General features: G+C 42.6%; 4 non-coding genes across 4 annotated transcripts; all 4 read right to left on the minus strand.

Moving 5' to 3' along the window:
* Window positions 1-5,310: 5,310 nt before the first annotated feature.
* Window positions 5,311-5,383, minus strand: trnak-uuu (transfer RNA lysine (anticodon UUU)). The gene has a single exon. It is a non-coding gene; the product is annotated as a tRNA-Lys (tRNA).
* Window positions 5,384-5,609: 226 nt separating this feature from the next.
* On the minus strand, window positions 5,610-5,698 carry trnay-gua (transfer RNA tyrosine (anticodon GUA)). Its single transcript is given in 2 exon segments — window positions 5,610-5,645; window positions 5,662-5,698. It is a non-coding gene; the product is annotated as a tRNA-Tyr (tRNA).
* A 6,297-nt stretch (window positions 5,699-11,995) lies between these two features.
* On the minus strand, window positions 11,996-12,068 carry trnak-uuu (transfer RNA lysine (anticodon UUU)). The gene has a single exon. It is a non-coding gene; the product is annotated as a tRNA-Lys (tRNA).
* Window positions 12,069-12,303: 235 nt separating this feature from the next.
* Window positions 12,304-12,392, minus strand: trnay-gua (transfer RNA tyrosine (anticodon GUA)). The gene is given in 2 exon segments: window positions 12,304-12,339; window positions 12,356-12,392. It is a non-coding gene; the product is annotated as a tRNA-Tyr (tRNA).
* Window positions 12,393-17,402: the final 5,010 nt, after the last annotated feature.

Here is a 17,402-nt window from a genome sequence, read left to right on the forward strand (position 1 = left end):
AGAATAACATTTCTAAATGATTTCTCAAATGTCATGAATCATGAACTCCAAACTGTTAAACTTATCTGAACTTCGTCGCAGAGAGGCCTCTCTGTCTTCGGGCTCAGATCACAGCACACGGCACATGGTCCGTGTGGTTTGGAACAAAGGCAGTGCGGTTCGGCTTTGTCCAAGAACTTCCACTCAGTCGATGCACCTGGAAGTTGGGGTTTCGCGAAATTAGAGTCTTTTCCAAACAGATTTTCCACTGGTTTGAAGGCTCCAAGGTTGTGCACAAAATCTTCTTTGTAAGCAGGGTTCCACCGTAGTTACTTGAAGACAAAGTCTTTGAGGAAAGCAGGGCCCTGTTCGTTCCAAGGGTCAAGTTTCTTAAGACTCAAATAGCTATTTAAATGACTGAACACTTTCATATACATTCGACTTACTCAATTGTCCAGCTGTAAAACTCCACTGATCAGGTGGGCACAGGCGGGCATGCGCAGTCTGTAAAGTTCTTTATTTAATAAAGTCCTTTAAAAGAATTCTTCGTACGGCTCAATCTCCTTCTCCCAGTTTAACTCTTCTGTTGCCGGCAAAGACTTGGTTGGTTTCTGGTTCCGGTTCGGGCAACAGAGCTACAGGTTGAGCTGTGGCAGCGAGTTACTGGTTCAGGTGAGAGAGAAAGAGAGAGAGAGAGAAAGAGAGAGAGAGAGAGAGAGAGAGAGACTGTGCACTGTTCCTTATAGTCTGTCAGATCAATAGGTGATTGGTTCTTGAGTTCTTGAGATTGGATTTCGGTTTCAGCCCCCAGTGTCCTAATGGAGGGGGGCTTGATTTATGACTGATGTCAATCCATGCCATCTTTTGGAAATGCCGGTTGGCCCGGGTTCGTAGCACTATGTCGGGATTTCGGCTCTCGTCCACTTCAAAGAGTTTTTATCACCTACAGGCCCCTTTCTCCAGACATCTCATAGCAGGATTCAACCTATTTGGCCTCTTCTCGGTGCCATCCTCCCCAAAAACTGTCACTTTGATGCAAACCAGTTCCAAGCTGATGAGCAAAGGAAATCTGATAACTTTGGGGGTGGAGAGGTCTTCTTTAGATCAGTGCTTCAGCTCAGAGCCCAAATGCTCTTATCAAAATACACCCAACATAACGCTACACAGTGGAACTGCAAGGCAATTGATTAAAGGGACATGTGGTGAATTCCTTTTTATCTTTATACTGTTGTTGGATGTCTCCTGTTCCTCTAAGTCTCATTTGGCCTTGGTTTTCCCCCTCTGTGTTGAATAATCGGGCTCTAAATAGCCCCGGCGTTTCTCCTGCAGTTCTTCGTTCTTTCCACTGCTAGCGCTGCCTTTGTGCAGCTTGTTATAGGATATTGTGAACTGAACCTATTTTGCTGTGAATTTATATTTACTGCGAATAGTTTATTGTGGCTGGTCTTGGTCTGTCTGCACTAAATAAATGATTTGTATCAAGGGATTATTTAGTTTGTCTGTGTACTTTTTTACCTAACCACTAAGGGCCACTCCTTGCACTTCACACATTTGCCCTTTAAATTACTCCCTTACTGACATACTTTAACATGCAATGTGCGTGTGATAATAGTTTTAGCAGCCTGTTGCCATTCAGGTGAGACAATACCTAGTAAATCCGTTTTTTTTTTTTTCATGTTGGTGCGCCGCGAAGGTTTTTGGTCTCAGCAAAGTGTGCCGTGGCATTACAACGCTTGGGAACCACTGGCTTGGCTTATTGGGCATCCAGGTATGCACTGAGATTACGATCGGCACGATGATTGTCGTTCTCAGGAGAATTGTGTTTCTTTGCTGATCACGTTCTCTGTCGCTTTTTACAAAGTTCTTACAAGTGGCACATTGGGGATGAGGAGCAGAGCATGCTGACACGCATAGCTGTGGACTTCTGCATGGCATGGGGCCACAGGTCATTCCAAGTATTTCAAGACGCCTGCAAATGTGTGGACACGTTGTGTTGGCCCAACCCTCACAGATTGTGCCAAGTCAAGTAGAGATGCATGTTGTGCTGTTCTAAAGTGACACGTCGTCAACGGCAAAAACATCTCTCAGAGTTCCTGGCTTGACTTGCCTCTGGAAGACAACACTTGCCCAGGCTGGATATTTGCTCAGTGGTTTTCAACCCGTGTGCCGTGAGGACTACCCAATTGTGTCGTGAGATTTTTATCCCCTGAAAAATATTATGTCATTTTGTTTGGTCAACTTCATAAATCTTGTATCAAATCAAACTTATTCAAATGTGTGAAAATATTACATTTATACATCACCTGTAGAAAGCGTTTCATAACTGAAATGTTGTGTTTGCCGGACTGAACGCACACCTACACTGAGTTGCAGTGCTATCAGTTGTATCGTAAGGTACACTTATAAATTTCAATTTAAGAAGTGAATTTATAGTATCACCTTATCACGAATCCTGGAATCTTGTAGAACTCAATTTCTGTAATAATTGGACACAGACACCAATTCCAAAGATATAAATTGTTAAATTTATTCAAAAACAAAGACTAAATGTAGCACTACACTAATTATACAAAAGGGAAAAGCTAATCAAAATTCAACTCTAGATCAACAAATCAAAGACAAATCACTTCCGTGACCAAATCAAAGACCATGGGATCGCATATGATAACACACAAATCGTTAAACAAAAAAGGTTATAAACACATTAACTACAATACCGGTTAGTAAGACGAAGGTGAGTCTCTCGTTAGTATTGTTAGTCAGACATTAAATAACTACGCAGGTTAGTATTTATGTCAGGTAACTTCTCGTTATATATATATCAGTCTCATTTACGTTTAGGTGCCGAGAAAGATCCTATCGTTACTTGTTACCACAATTTCCCTTAACTGATTATTATTCAATGATCAAGGATAGGCAGGGCCACCAATAATCTAACGTCTATTGACTTGTGTCAATTTCAGACTAAACAGTTAAACAGGAATGAGAAGATATTTCTCGGGGTTGACAGATTTTATTTCTAAAATTATCAACAAAACAGTTTAATGCAACACACATTTATATTTAAGAAAACTAAATGATATTACACATTCTAGAGTTATGAATCACAGAATAACATTTCTAATTGATTTCTCAAATGTCATGAATCATGAACTCCAAACTGTTAAACTTATCTGAACTTCGTCGCAGAGAGGCCTCTCTGTCTTCGGGCTCAGATCACAGCACACGGCACATGGTCCGTGTGGTTTGGAACAAAGGCAGTGCGGTTCGGCTTTGTCCAAGAACTTCCACTCAGTCGATGCACCTGGAAGTTGGGGTTTCGCGAAATTAGAGTCTTTTCCAAACAGATTTTCCACTGGTTTGAAGGCTCCAAGGTTGTGCACAAAATCTTCTTTGTAAGCAGGGTTCCACCGTAGTTACTTGAAGACAAAGTCTTTGAGGAAAGCAGGGCCCTGTTCGTTCCAAGGGTCAAGTTTCTTAAGACTCAAATAGCTATTTAAATGACTGAACACTTTCATATACATTCGACTTACTCAATTGTCCAGCTGTAAAACTCCACTGATCAGGTGGGCACAGGCGGGCATGCGCAGTCTGTAAAGTTCTTTATTTAATAAAGTCCTTTAAAAGAATTCTTCGTACGGCTCAATCTCCTTCTCCCAGTTTAACTCTTCTGTTGCCGGCAAAGACTTGGTTGGTTTCTGGTTCCGGTTCGGGCAACAGAGCTACAGGTTGAGCTGTGGCAGCGAGTTACTGGTTCAGGTGAGAGAGAAAGAGAGAGAGAGAGAAAGAGAGAGAGAGAGAGAGACTGTGCACTGTTCCTTATAGTCTGTCAGATCAATAGGTGATTGGTTCTTGAGTTCTTGAGATTGGATTTCGGTTTCAGCCCCCAGTGTCCTAATGGAGGGGGGCTTGATTTATGACTGATGTCAATCCATGCCATCTTTTGGAAATGCCGGTTGGCCCGGGTTCGTAGCACTATGTCGGGATTTCGGCTCTCGTCCACTTCAAAGAGTTTTTATCACCTACAGGCCCCTTTCTCCAGACATCTCATAGCAGGATTCAACCTATTTGGCCTCTTCTCGGTGCCATCCTCCCCAAAACTGTCACTTTGATGCAAACCAGTTCCAAGCTGATGAGCAAAGGAAATCTGATAACTTTGGGGGTGGAGAGGTCTTCTTTAGATCAGTGCTTCAGCTCAGAGCCCAAATGCTCTTATCAAAATACACCCAACATAACGCTACACAGTGGAACTGCAAGGCAATTGATTAAAGGGACATGTGGTGAATTCCTTTTTATCTTTATACTGTTGTTGGATGTCTCCTGTTCCTCTAAGTCTCATTTGGCCTTGGTTTTCCCCCTCTGTGTTGAATAATCGGGCTCTAAATAGCCCCGGCGTTTCTCCTGCAGTTCTTCGTTCTTTCCACTGCTAGCGCTGCCTTTGTGCAGCTTGTTATAGGATATTGTGAACTGAACCTATTTTGCTGTGAATTTATATTTACTGCGAATAGTTTATTGTGGCTGGTCTTGGTCTGTCTGCACTAAATAAATGATTTGTATCAAGGGATTATTTAGTTTGTCTGTGTACTTTTTTACCTAACCACTAAGGGCCACTCCTTGCACTTCACACATTTGCCCTTTAAATTACTCCCTTACTGACATACTTTAACATGCAATGTGCGTGTGATAATAGTTTTAGCAGCCTGTTGCCATTCAGGTGAGACAATACCTAGTAAATCCGTTTTTTTTTTTTTCATGTTGGTGCGCCGCGAAGGTTTTTGGTCTCAGCAAAGTGTGCCGTGGCATTACAACGCTTGGGAACCACTGGCTTGGCTTGTTGGGCATCCAGGTATGCACTGAGATTACGATCGGCACGATGATTGTCGTTCTCAGGAGAATTGTGTTTCTTTGCTGATCATGTTCTCTGTCGCTTTTTACAAAGTTCTTACAAGTGGCACATTGGGGATGAGGAGCAGAGCATGCTGACACGCATACCTGTGGACTTCTGCATGGCATGGGGCCACAGGTCATTCCAAGTATTTCAAGACGCCTGCAAATGTGTGGACACGTTGTGTTGGCCCAACCCTCACAGATTGTGCCAAGTCAAGTAGAGATGCATGTTGTGCTGTTCTAAAGTGACACGTCGTCAACGGCAAAAACATCTCTCAGAGTTCCTGGCTTGACTTGCCTCTGGAAGACAACACTTGCCCAGGCTGGATATTTGCCGAAAGAAGCAAAGAGGACTAGACACCTTGCCTAGACGCAACTGCATATTTCATTGTCACCTGGAAGGCCATCCAGGCTTTTCACCATCATGGCTCTCGGTCAACAAGGCGCCCGAACAGGGACTCGAACCCTGGACCCTCAGATTAAAAGTCTGATGCTCTACCGGCTGAGCTACCCGGGCTTCAGTGAAGTGCTTCACAATGTGTTGGCTTCATGATTGTTCCAGACCGCTTTCTGGCCGGTTTAGAAAACTGGGCTCAGGGTCACATGCATATGAGATGTTTGGGCAATGCGAGTTCTCCACAGCAAATCCGAATTTCCGGTGTTTTCTCCTTGTCCTCATGCAATTCCAATGGCTTGACATTTGGGAGCTCGTCCAAAACCGATGTCAAACCATAATCACGCCTTCCTTCGAGCCGGAATTGAACCAGCGACCTAAGGATGCCCGCTGCCTGAAACCTACAGTCCTCCGCTCTACCAACTGAGCTATCGAAGGGAAGCTTCTCACCGTCTTCCCCTGGCAGTCTCAGTGGCCGTGCAAAGCCAAGAAGCACCGTGGCTTGGCTCAGTGGTTTTCAACCCGTGTGCCGTGAGGACTACCCAATTGTGTCGTGAGATTTTTATCCCCTGAAAAATATTATGTCATTTTGTTTGGTCAACTTCATAAATCTTGTATCAAATCAAACTTATTCAAATGTGTGAAAATATTACATTTATACATCACCTGTAGAAAGCGTTTCATAACTGAATTGTTGTGTTTGCCGGACTGAACGCACACCTACACTGAGTTGCAGTGCTATCAGTTGTATCGTAAGGTACACTTATAAATTTCAATTTAAGAAGTGAATTTATAGTATCACCTTATCACGAATCCTGGAATCTTGTAGAACTCAATTTCTGTAATAATTGGACACAGACACCAATTCCAAAGATATAAATTGTTAAATTTATTCAAAAACAAAGACTAAATGTAGCACTACACTAATTATACAAAAGGGAAAAGCTAATTAAAATTCAACTCTAGATCAACAAATCAAAGACAAATCACTTCCGTGACCAAATCAAAGACCATGGGATCGCATATGATAACACACAAATCGTTAAACAAAAAAGGTTATAAACACATTAACTACAATACCGGTTAGTAAGACGAAGGTGAGTCTCTCGTTAGTATTGTTAGTCAGACATTAAATAACTACGCAGGTTAGTATTTATGTCAGGTAACTTCTCGTTATATATATATCAGTCTCATTTACGTTTAGGTGCCGAGAAAGATCCTATCGTTACTTGTTACCACAATTTCCCTTAACTGATTATTATTCAATGATCAAGGATAGGCAGGGCCACCAATAATCTAACGTCTATTGACTTGTGTCAATTTCAGACTAAACAGTTAAACAGGAATGAGAAGATATTTCTCGGGGTTGACAGATTTTATTTCTAAAATTATCAACAAAACAGTTTAATGCAACACACATTTATATTTAAGAAAACTAAATGATATTACACATTCTAGAGTTTTGAATCACAGAATAACATTTCTAATTGATTTCTCAAATGTCATGAATCATGAACTCCAAACTGTTAAACTTATCTGAACTTCGTCGCAGAGAGGCCTCTCTGTCTTCGGGCTCAGATCACAGCACACGGCACATGGTCCGTGTGGTTTGGAACAAAGGCAGTGCGGTTCGGCTTTGTCCAAGAACTTCCACTCAGTCGAAGCACCTGGAAGTTGGGGTTTCGCGAAATTAGAGTCTTTTCCTAACAGATTTTCCACTGGTTTGAAGGCTCCAAGGTTGTGCACAAAATCTTCTTTGTAAGCAGGGTTCCACCGTAGTTACTTGAAGACAAAGTCTTTGAGGAAAGCAGGGCCCTGTTCGTTCCAAGGGTCAAGTTTCTTAAGACTCAAATAGCTATTTAAATGACTGAACACTTTCATATACATTCGACTTACTCAATTGTCCAGCTGTAAAACTCCACTGATCAGGTGGGCACAGGCGGGCATGCGCAGTCTGTAAAGTTCTTTATTTAATAAAGTCCTTTAAAAGAATTCTTCGTACGGCTCAATCTCCTTCTCCCAGTTTAACTCTTCTGTTGCCGGCAAAGACTTGGTTGGTTTCTGGTTCCGGTTCGGGCAACAGAGCTACAGGTTGAGCTGTGGCAGCGAGTTACTGGTTCAGGTGAGAGAGAAAGAGAGAGAGAGAGATAGAGAGAGAGAGAGAGAGAGAGAGAGACTGTGCACTGTTCCTTATAGTCTGTCAGATCAATAGGTGATTGGTTCTTGAGTTCTTGAGATTGGATTTCGGTTTCAGCCCCCAGTGTCCTAATGGAGGGGGGCTTGATTTATGACTGATGTCAATCCATGCCATCTTTTGGAAATGCCGGTTGGCCCGGGTTCGTAGCTCTATGTCGGGATTTCGGCTCTCGTCCACTTCAAAGAGTTTTTATCACCTACAGGCCCCTTTCTCCAGACATCTCATAGCAGGATTCAACCTATTTGGCCTCTTCTCGGTGCCATCCTCCCCAAAACTGTCACTTTGATGCAAACCAGTTCCAAGCTGATGAGCAAAGGAAATCTGATAACTTTGGGGGTGGAGAGGTCTTCTTTAGATCAGTGCTTCAGCTCAGAGCCCAAATGCTCTTATCAAAATACACCCAACATAACGCTACACAGTGGAACTGCAAGGCAATTGATTAAAGGGACATGTGGTAAATTCCTTTTCATCTTTATACTGTTGTTGGATGTCTCCTGTTCCTCTAAGTCTCATTTGGCCTTGGTTTTCCCCCTCTGTGTTGAATAATCGGGCTCTAAATAGCCCCGGCGTTTCTCCTGCAGTTCTTCGTTCTTTCCACTGCTAGCGCTGCCTTTGTGCAGCTTGTTATAGGATATTGTGAACTGAACCTATTTTGCTGTGAATTTATATTTACTGCGAATAGTTTATTGTGGCTGGTCTTGGTCTGTCTGCACTAAATAAATGATTTGTATCAAGGGATTATTTAGTTTGTCTGTGTACTTTTTTACCTAACCACTAAGGGCCACTCCTTGCACTTCACACATTTGCCCTTTTAATTACTCCCTTACTGACATTCTTTAACATGCAATGTGCGTGTGATAATAGTTTTAGCAGCCTGTTGCCATTCAGGTGAGACAATACCTAGTAAATCCGTTTTTTTTTTTTTCATGTTGGTGCGCCGCGAAGGTTTTTGGTCTCAGCAAAGTGTGCCGTGGCATTACAACGCTTGGGAACCACTGGCTTGGCTTGTTGGGCATCCAGGTATGCACTGAGATTACGATCGGCACGATGATTGTCGTTCTCAGGAGAATTGTGTTTCTTTGCTGATCATGTTCTCTGTCGCTTTTTACAAAGTTCTTACAAGTGGCACATTGGGGATGAGGAGCAGAGCATGCTGACACGCATAGCTGTGGACTTCTGCATGGCATGGGGCCACAGGTCATTCCAAGTACTTCAAGACGCCTGCAAATGTGTGGACACGTTGTGTTGGCCCAACCCTCACAGATTGTGCCAAGTCAAGTAGAGATGCATGTTGTGCTGTTCTAAAGTGACACGTCGTCAACGGCAAAAACATCTCTCAGAGTTCCTGGCTTGACTTGCCTCTGGAAGACAACACTTGCCCAGGCTGGATATTTGCCGAAAGAAGCAAAGAGGACTAGACACCTTGCCTAGACGCAACTGCATATTTCATTGTCACCTGGAAGGCCATCCAGGCTTTTCACCACCATGGCCCTCGGTCAACAAGGCGCCCGAACAGGGACTCGAACCCTGGACCCTCAGATTAAAAGTCTGATGCTCTAACACACAAATCGTTAAACAAAAAAGGTTATAAACACATTAACTACAATACCGGTTAGTAAGACGAAGGTGAGTCTCTCGTTAGTATTGTTAGTCAGACATTAAATAACTACGCAGGTTAGTATTTATGTCAGGTAACTTCTCGTTATATATATATCAGTCTCATTTACGTTTAGGTGCCGAGAAAGATCCTATCGTTACTTGTTACCACAATTTCCCTTAACTGATTATTATTCAATGATCAAGGATAGGCAGGGCCATCAATAATCTAACGTCTATTGACTTGTGTCAATTTCAGACTAAACAGTTAAACAGGAATGAGAAGATATTTCTCAGGGTTGACAGATTTTATTTCTAAAATTATCAACAAAACAGTTTAATGCAACACACATTTATATTTAAGAAAACTAAATGATATTACACATTCTAGAGTTTTGAATCACAGAATAACATTTCGAATTGATTTCTCAAATGTCATGAATCATGAACTCCAAACTGTTAAACTTATCTGAACTTCGTCGCAGAGAGGCCTCTCTGTCTTCGGGCTCAGATCACAGCACACGGCACATGGTCCGTGTGGTTTGGAACAAAGGCAGTGCGGTTCGGCTTTGTCCAAGAACTTCCACTCAGTCGATGCACCTGGAAATTGGGGTTTCGCGAAATTAGAGTCTTTTCCAAACAGATTTTCCACTGGTTTGAAGGCTCCAAGGTTGTGCACAAAATCTTCTTTGTAAGCAGGGTTCCACCGTAGTTACTTGAAGACAAAGTCTTTGAGGAAAGCAGGGCCCTGTTCGTTCCAAGGGTCAAGTTTCTTAAGACTCAAATAGCTATTTAAATGACTGAACACTTTCATATACATTCGACTTACTCAATTGTCCAGCTGTAAAACTCCACTGATCAGGTGGGCACAGGCGGGCATGCGCAGTCTGTAAAGTTCTTTATTTAATAAAGTCCTTTAAAAGAATTCTTCGTACGGCTCAATCTCCTTCTCCCAGTTTAACTCTTCTGTTGCCGGCAAAGACTTGGTTGGTTTCTGGTTCCGGTTCGGGCAACAGAGCTACAGGTTGAGCTGTGGCAGCGAGTTACTGGTTCAGGTGAGAGAGAAAGAGAGAGAGAGAGAAAGAGAGAGAGAGAGAGAGAGAGAGACTGTGCACTGTTCCTTATAGTCTGTCAGATCAATAGGTGATTGGTTCTTGAGTTCTTGAGATTGGATTTCGGTTTCAGCCCCCAGTGTCCTAATGGAGGGGGGCTTGATTTATGACTGATGTCAATCCATGCCATCTTTTGGAAATGCCGGTTGGCCCGGGTTCGTAGCACTATGTCGGGATTTCGGCTCTCGTCCACTTCAAAGAGTTTTTATCACCTACAGGCCCCTTTCTCCAGACATCTCATAGCAGGATTCAACCTATTTGGCCTCTTCTCGGTGCCATCCTCCCCAAAACTGTCACTTTGATGCAAACCAGTTCCAAGCTGATGAGCAAAGGAAATCTGATAACTTTGGGGGTGGAGAGGTCTTCTTTAGATCAGTGCTTCAGCTCAGAGCCCAAATGCTCTTATCAAAATACACCCAACATAACGCTACACAGTGGAACTGCAAGGCAATTGATTAAAGGGACATGTGGTGAATTCCTTTTTATCTTTATACTGTTGTTGGATGTCTCCTGTTCCTCTAAGTCTCATTTGGCCTTGGTTTTCCCCCTCTGTGTTGAATAATCGGGCTCTAAATAGCACCGGCGTTTCTCCTGCAGTTCTTCGTTCTTTCCACTGCTAGCGCTGCCTTTGTGAAGGCAGATGGTGCTTGTGAGAAGTCAACAGCATGTCCACCGAAAAGGGTGTCTGACTCCTGGTTTTGGATCCGGAAGGGTTGATAACAGACCGAAACGGTTACAATATGATACTGCTTAGATTAACTGTGGATATGTATAGTGATCGTGCTTGGCTCAGGTGTGCGTTCAGTCTGCACACAAAACATTTCGGTCGCGAAACGTCTAATCAAATCGAATAAAATGGCGGGGATAGCATGTTTGATCCGTGTGCTATTGTTTTTCAACAATTGTAATGCCCTTTGTAACGTTTAACTACTTCGTTAAATACAGCTTGTTATAGGATATTGTGAACTGAACCTATTTTGCTGTGAATTTATATTTACTGCGAATAGTTTATTGTGGCTGGTCTTGGTCTGTCTGCACTAAATAAATGATTTGTATCAAGGGATTATTTAGTTTGTCTGTGTACTTTTTTACCTAACCACTAAGGGCCACTCCTTGCACTTCACACATTTGCCCTTTAAATTACTCCCTTACTGACATACTTTAACATGCAATGTGCGTGTGATAATAGTTTTAGCAGCCTGTTGCCATTCAGGTGAGACAATACCTAGTAAATCCGTTTTTTTTTTTTTCATGTTGGTGCGCCGCGAAGGTTTTTGGTCTCAGCAAAGTGTGCCGTGGCATTACAACGCTTGGGAACCACTGGCTTGGCTTGTTGGGCATCCAGGTATGCACTGAGATTACGATCGGCACGATGATTGTCGTTCTCAGGAGAATTGTGTTTCTTTGCTGATCATGTTCTCTGTCGCTTTTTACAAAGTTCTTACAAGTGGCACATTGGGGATGAGGAGCAGAGCATGCTGACACGCATAGCTGTGGACTTCTGCATGGCATGGGGCCACAGGTCATTCCAAGTATTTCAAGACGCCTGCAAATGTGTGGACACGTTGTGTTGGCCCAACCCTCACAGATTGTGCCAAGTCAAGTAGAGATGCATGTTGTGCTGTTCTAAAGTGACACGTCGTCAACGGCAAAAACATCTCTCAGAGTTCCTGGCTTGACTTGCCTCTGGAAGACAACACTTGCCCAGGCTGGATATTTGCCGAAAGAAGCAAAGAGGACTAGACACCTTGCCTAGACGCAACTGCATATTTCATTGTCACCTGGAAGGCCATCCAGGCTTTTCACCATCATGGCCCTCGGTCAACAAGGCGCCCGAACAGGGACTCGAACCCTGGACCCTCAGATTAAAAGTCTGATGCTCTACCGGCTGAGCTACCCGGGCTTCAGTGAAGTGCTTCACAATGTGTTGGCTTCATGATTGTTCCAGACCGCTTTCTGGCCGGTTTAGAAAACTGGGCTCAGGGTGAAAAGGGTCACATGCATATGAGATGTTTGGGCAATGCGAGTTCTCCACAGCAAATCCGAATTTCCGGTGTTTTCTCCTTGTCCTCATGCAATTCCAATGGCTTGACATTTGGGAGCTCGTCCAAAACCGATGTCAAACCATAATCACGCCTTCCTTCGAGCCGGAATTGAACCAGCGACCTAAGGATGCCCGCTGCCTGAAACCTACAGTCCTCCGCTCTACCAACTGAGCTATCGAAGGGAAGCTTCTCACCGTCTTCCCCTGGCAGTCTCAGTGGCCGTGCAAAGCCAAGAAGCACCGTGGCTTGGCTCAGTGGTTTTCAACCCGTGTGCCGTGAGGACTACCCAATTGTGTCGTGAGATTTTTATCCCCTGAAAAATATTATGTCATTTTGTTTGGTCAACTTCATAAATCTTGTATCAAATCAAACTTATTCAAATGTGTGAAAATATTACATTTATACATCACCTGTAGAAAGCGTTTCATAACTGAAATGTTGTGTTTGCCGGACTGAACGCACACCTACACTGAGTTGCAGTGCTATCAGTTGTATCGTAAGGTACACTTATAAATTTCAATTTAAGAAGTGAATTTATAGTATCACCTTATCACGAATCCTGGAATCTTGTAGAACTCAATTTCTGTAATAATTGGACACAGACACCAATTCCAAAGATATAAATTGTTAAATTTATTCAAAAACAAAGACTAAATGTAGCACTACACTAATTATACAAAAGGGAAAAGCTAATCAAAATTCAACTCTAGATCAACAAATCAAAGACAAATCACTTCCGTGACCAAATCAAAGACCATGGGATCGCATATGATAACACACAAATCGTTAAACAAAAAAGGTTATAAACACATTAACTACAATACCGGTTAGTAAGACGAAGGTGAGTCTCTCGTTAGTATTGTTAGTCAGACATTAAATAACTACGCAGGTTAGTATTTATGTCAGGTAACTTCTCGTTATATATATATCAGTCTCATTTACGTTTAGGTGCCGAGAAAGATCCTATCGTTACTTGTTACCACAATTTCCCTTAACTGATTATTATTCAATGATCAAGGATAGGCAGGGCCACCAATAATCTAACGTCTATTGACTTGTGTCAATTTCAGACTAAACAGTTAAACAGGAATGAGAAGATATTTCTCGGCGTTGACAGATTTTATTTCTAAAATTATCAACAAAACAGTTGAATGCAACACACATTTATATTTAAGAAAACTAAATGATATTACACATTCTAGAGTTATGAATCACAGATTAACATTTCTAATTGATTTCTTAAATGTCATGAATCACAAACTCCAAACTGTTAAACTTATCTGAACTTCGTCGCAGAGAGGCCTCTCTGGCTTCGGGCTCAGATAACAGCACACGGCACGAGGTCCGTGTGGTTGGAACAAAGGCAGTCCGGTTCAGCTTTGTCCAAGAACTTCCACTCAGTCGATGCACCTGGAAGTTGGGGTTTCGCGAATGTAGAGTCTTTTCCAAACAGATTTTCCATTGGTTTGAAGGCTCCAAGGTTGTGCACAAAATCTTCTTTGTAAGCAGGGTTCCACCGTAGTTACTTGAAGACAAAGTCTTTGAGGAAAGCAGGGCCCTGTTTGTTCCAAGGGTCAAGTTTCTTAAGACTCAAATAGCTATTTAAATGACTGGCACTTTCGTATTCAGTCGACTTAGTCAATTGTCCAGCTGTAAAACTCCACTGATCAGGTGGGTCTGTAAAGTTCTTTATTTAATAAAGTCCTTTAAAAGAATTCTTCGTACGGCTCAATCTCCTTCTCCCAGTTTAATTCTTCTGTTGCCGGCAAAGACTTTGTTGGTTTCTGGTTCCGGTTCTGGCAACAGAGCTACAGGTTGCGAGTTTCTGGTTCAGGTGAGAGAGAGAGTAAGAGAGAGAGACCGTGCGCTGTTCTTTATAGTCTGTCAGATCAATAGGTGATTGGTTCTTGATTTTTTTAGATTGGATTTCGGTTTCAGCCCCCAGTGTCCTATTGGAGGGGGGCTTGATTTATGACTGATGTCAATCCATGCCATCTTTTGGAAATGCCGGTTGGCCCGGGTTCGTAGCTCTATGTCGGGATTTCGGCTCTCGTCCACTTCAAAGAGTTTTTATTACCTACAGGCCCCTTTCTCCTATCTCATAGCAGGATTCCAAACTATTTGGCCTATTCTCGGTGCCATCCTCCCCAAAACTGTCACTTTGATGTAAACCAGTTCCAAGCTGATGAGTTAAGGAAATCTGATAACTTTTGGTGGGGGGAGAGGTCTTCTTTAGATCAGTGCTTCAGCTCAGAGCTAAAATGCTCTTATCAAAATACACCCAACATAACACTACAATAATATATGGTTTGCTAAGTTGTAAATAATGGCTAAAATGCATTTACTGTGCATTCGGTTAATCATTAATTACTAGGTTTATGTTTATTTATTGCATGAATGTGGATCCTTCAAATGTTTAATAAATAATGACTAATATGTAAAGTTAAAAATTAATTACGAGTGTGTTTGTGCTTAACTAATGCATACTTCTGGCCCCTTAAAATAAAGTGTTATCAGATCTCCTTTGAGATATGACTCCCTCCCCTTCAGGTTCTGCAACGTTGAATAAATAAACTTAGATAGCCGCGACTGTTTCCCAAAAATGTATTGTTTCAAATATGCCGTTTAACAGCATTTGTTAGGGGTGTAACGTTACGGTACACAAAACTGACAGTTCGGTACGTACCTCGGTTTTGAAGTCTCGGTTCGTTATGGGTTCGGTACAGCGGGGGGGGGAACTAAACATTAATTCCTTTGTGCATGTTTCTAAGCTATGCAAAAGAGATTTCACTTGTTTCTCAGTCTGTCTGGTGATGCATAGCCCACATAGGGCACGTGCAACACATAACACAACATTTAGAAAGCGGGTGACACTTATTTTGTTACATATAAGAGCGACACTACTCCAGACACTCCCTTGCTCGTGATCTAAAGTTAGACAGAGATGCTGTGCTTGGCTGGGGTCACCTATCAGACAGGCCTCACACTTATCAACTAATTCACGGCCAATACAATGTTGTAACACTAGCGCAATAATGCCCTTTATGGTGTGTGTCATCACTAGTGTTACATGATCATCATAGTTTTTACAATTATATCTCGGAACTTCCCTGTCTGAATCAAAACTCTTGTGGGTTCTAGCAAGGCAAGAACAGAAGCATGCAATGTTCAATCTTGTTCGGGGTCTTAAAGAGTTGACAGAGGAATCAATATCACTGGTGTCTGGTACTCCACTATTCTAATGAAGAGAAAAGAAAATAACACTTAAAACTGTAATGTGTGTCGGTCAGTAAAGAAGTACACAACTAAACACAGTTGTAGGACCTCTATATTTACCTCTCTTTCCATTGATGGTCCAACTCCATCATCAGTGTCTGAGGTTTTATCCTCCCTGCCATGTTCATGGTCCTTGTCATCATCTTCAGACTCATCACCAGTGTTGACACCTTCGTCTTCATCAGACATTGGGAGAGCATCCCTGGGGCTCAGAGGAGGAGCGCTGACACTATTCTTTTGATAAACATACAAAGAAGAAAACATGCATTTAAATTCACTTTGCATTGAAATTCATATATACACACATACGGCCTAACAGCATGTAAACACCGGCATACGTTTAAAATTAATAATAATATTCTAAACACGTTTTTAAAGTAAAATAAAGTGTTACCTCTTTTGGGTCCCTGTCTTCCGACCATCTTAATTTTGTGTTAGGTGCCCCCGCATCTTCATCAGCAGCGTGGTCGCTAGGGGGTGTCTTCTTAGCTGGTGTAGCCATAGTGCGCTATGGGGGTTTCCACCAGTTACCGCAGACCTGTTCTGTCCCGAACGGGTGACATGTTTTCTGTGTTTACCAGCATGCTCTTTATACTGTAAATGGTGGCCGGCGGCTCTACAGAGGAGGCGGGGTGTGGGCGGGGTTGGGGGCGTGTGTGGGGACACGTGGGTAAATGGGGGGCAGTGGCTATACAGAGGAGGAGGAGTGTGGACGGAGTTGGGTGCGTGTATGGGTGCCACGTGGGTACAGTCATTTGTACCCATTAGGCTCGTGTCCATAACAAATATGTGATAACAATTTATCTCTCCAAATGGTCACCTCACCCAGTGTGTACACGTTGTTTTGAACGTGAGACCATGACCATAGCATGCATAGATACAGATGTCTGTTGGAGATCAACTTTATCGGAGTGAAATAGACACCCCAACATTCCGCCCCAACTGAATTCTGTAATGAGAACAACATTTTTGGCGGTTTCCTGGTATGTTATGTGGAATACAATTTTGTGTGATTCTTAGAAAAATTATGAAATACCATTTTGCCCCCCCATAAATAAGCCGCTCCAAGCAGTTAATTTTACACATCCAATATAATATATGAAGGGACACACTCTTCATAATGGCATCTGACTGGGGTCCATTTGATGATGATGGGGTCCGTTTAATGGCCAGTTTTATTCAGATTCCATGGTATGCCATAGAACAAGTTGTTATATATTATAAATTAATTACATCTTCTAAAACATTATATTGTGTACATTTATGGGACCAATGTTTGTTTTTTGAATTGACAGTTGTTTAACCCACATAACTAAGCACTCCCCCACCCACCCCAAGTCACAGAGCAAACTTTGAATGGAGGTGTGTAACATTCACCGTTTTTACCAATGTTATTAATAATAATAATAATAATAATATTATTATATTTTGTATTTGTTCGAAATGTAGTGAAAAGTCACTGTATAAAGTGTAATTGACATGTTTGTTTTATTATAGCTAAAAATGCGGCACAGCCTGCATTGCCCTGCTTGAGAGGCGTGTCAAGTGGAAAACAGCTGAAGAGATCCGATCGTGCTGATAAAGGGAGGTCCGTTCTACAGCGGGGGAGACAGCCACCAGTCACACAAAGGGGAAACACAGCGCCCAGAAAAGCCCTGAGTAAGACAAACCGGGTGGCACACGACACCACCGATGTGGGGGTGCAATGTGTGAAAGTGAACCGACCGAGCTCCGCTACTGTAAAAAGAGGTAAACGGGGTAAAAGCACGGTTAAAGCCACCACTAGTGGGGATACTGAGATGAAATGTGATCAATCACCCTGTGTTGACATACAGACCCCTGGTGATTGTAGGGCCCTGGTGTTTAGCAAGCAAGCAAGTCAGCTTGTGGAGGCGTTAAACACCGCTCAGTGCAAA

Source organism: Amia ocellicauda, unplaced genomic scaffold (assembly GCF_036373705.1).
Source record: "Amia ocellicauda isolate fAmiCal2 unplaced genomic scaffold, fAmiCal2.hap1 HAP1_SCAFFOLD_214, whole genome shotgun sequence".
In the NCBI taxonomy this organism is placed as follows: Eukaryota; Metazoa; Chordata; class Actinopteri; order Amiiformes; family Amiidae; genus Amia; species Amia ocellicauda.